The following is a 2,386-nucleotide window of genomic DNA, read 5'->3' as shown; positions in this document are numbered from 1 at the left end:
ACGAGCATCTCAAGTATCCAACAATTGATAATTATGATCAATTCTTCTCCTTGGAATATATATTCCATAGAAATCTGTTTTACATTGGAATAAATAAAATCAAGTTGCTTGATGAATATAAAAATTTCAATGCTTTGTAAAAGATGAATCTCCACACTGAGGAAATAAATAAATAATATTACATTGTAGTATACATATATGTACGTTATTATGCAATCCGCACCGTTTTCTCAACGATTGTTTCACAAAAATATCTGTCTGGCTGGTTGATTAACGTTGCCAACGTTTTATCGACGGATCGGCAAAGTTTTCACGGTGCACGAGTACAAAGACGTTTTCCTTTTTGATATTTCTTTGTTGCTCGGGGGGGGGGGGCAAGATCGGAAGCGGCGATACGAGGATCCGACTTGTCCGCTTCGTAGCATTATTGGCGTCGATATCGTCCAGTGTATGACGTGTTTACGCCCAATCCGGCAAAGGATCTTCGTGATGCCGATCGCGATTCCTTGGAGAAATTTCTGCACGCAGTTGCAAATTTTCTTCTATCGAGGAGAGTCTGAGAGAGCTTGTTACGATACGCCTCTGATACGGCGCTTCTGTTCTGCCGCGTTTCCCGTCAGAAATGGAAGAAGATATTTTATCTATGAGAAGTCGCGTGTTCTCTCATTCTCGCACACAATACTCCTCCCCGATCACGGATTTCCATGTGTATCTCTTCGACATTGTTCTCCCAGTACAATTTCAAAGTATCAACAAGGTTCTTGTTCCGATATTTTTCTCTCGAAATTTCCGGACAGATCCACACGAATGCACCGTTTCCTTGGGATGGAATAAAATGGAAACTTGTAAACGATTTAATGTCTCATTCTTTCGAAATATCGTATATCTTAGCTAATCAGACAAGAACAAGATGATTCGTATAATTCGTAAAACACCCTCGTGAAATTAAATTTGCAACTAACCATTTACGATTTAACGTGAAATAATCTATGTGTAAAAGAAACAATATAAATTATTCGTAGAATCGAACACGTAATTATTATGATATTCGTGGAAATATCATCGATAATATCGATGGAGAGTGGCAGAAGAGTGGTCCTAATGCTCGAGAATCCTCCGAGTCCTCGACTTCCGTCGGGAGTAGATCCAGGACGATATATCCTCGCGTTGCTACATTATTCATAAAAATAAAAGCGGGCGAAAAAATCAGCGAGAAAATGCAGCGAGCCGAGGCGGGCTTGAGCCGGTGTTACGAGAAGATTATTCAGCAGATCATTCAGCGGCCGTAGCCGCGCCACTTCCGCTTCAACCTCCCTCCTGTAATAAAGTGATACACGCTGCTTGTCAGCCTTCCGATGCTAACTAGACGCGCTCGAAAACGGGATTTTCTTTTTTTTTTAATATAAGTCTGACGGAAGGAAACCGATGGATGGATGGATGGATGCAGATAGATGAAGTTCGAGCGTGTAATTGTGTTAAAAAGTGGATGGCGGGGATCGAACAGGTCGATCGGGTTGTCGTAAAATTCGAAAAGATCGGATTGAGTTCTCTCGGGAAAAAAATTTTCGACTCGTTGAGATTAGGGATAAGATGTGATTCTCCCATCTTGAAAATTTAATAGTATTTTTTTTTCTTGTACGATATAACAAGAGTTAAAATTTTTTCTTGAAAAATTTACAATCTATTTCTCTTCAACGAGTATAAAAAAAATGATAGCTCGAACAATTACATCTCGTTTATATTTTAATCGAGAGATCCAAATGATCCCCTTTAGATCCAGATGAATTCTTCTTTCGAATATCTGAGCGATTGGAAAAAATTGTTGGATACCTTCGAATAAATTTTTCCAGAATTTTTCGAAACATATTTAGAAACATTAATAATATCTATCGAGCGTGGAGAACGGATACAAACGAGATTATCTCGGTCTCGAAGTACGTCTGTATAATTAAACCGAAGAATTAAAAACAAACACACCGGCAATATAACCGTACGCAGATAAACAGTTTGCAATTGGCGTAGCAGACGCGTCTCGAAATCTCCTTTCATCGCCGTTTTCCCTTTCAACGACCCAAGTCACGTCTCGAGCGAGGACGGTAGCGGCGATCGTCGAATCTTCCCGATTAGATTCGCATAGATATACCGGAATGAGGTATCGTGCCTGCAAACTATTTGCTGCATAGAGTTGTAATTGGCCGTGTATCCACTGGTCTTTCGCATACGCTATCACCCTTCTTGTTTGCACTCGAGGAGCTAATGAGCTGTGATACACATCAAACAGCGCTAGAGTCGCGACCAGCCGCATTGCCGCTTCCGACAGTTCTTCGTATCGCCGACCGAGGTGTCCTCCTCTCCCCCCTCCCCCCTCGAGCAATTGTTGCCGCGA

Source organism: Apis mellifera, linkage group LG11, assembly GCF_003254395.2.
Source record: "Apis mellifera strain DH4 linkage group LG11, Amel_HAv3.1, whole genome shotgun sequence".
Taxonomy (NCBI): Eukaryota; Metazoa; Arthropoda; class Insecta; order Hymenoptera; family Apidae; genus Apis; species Apis mellifera.
This window is presented reverse-complemented; position numbering follows the sequence as displayed.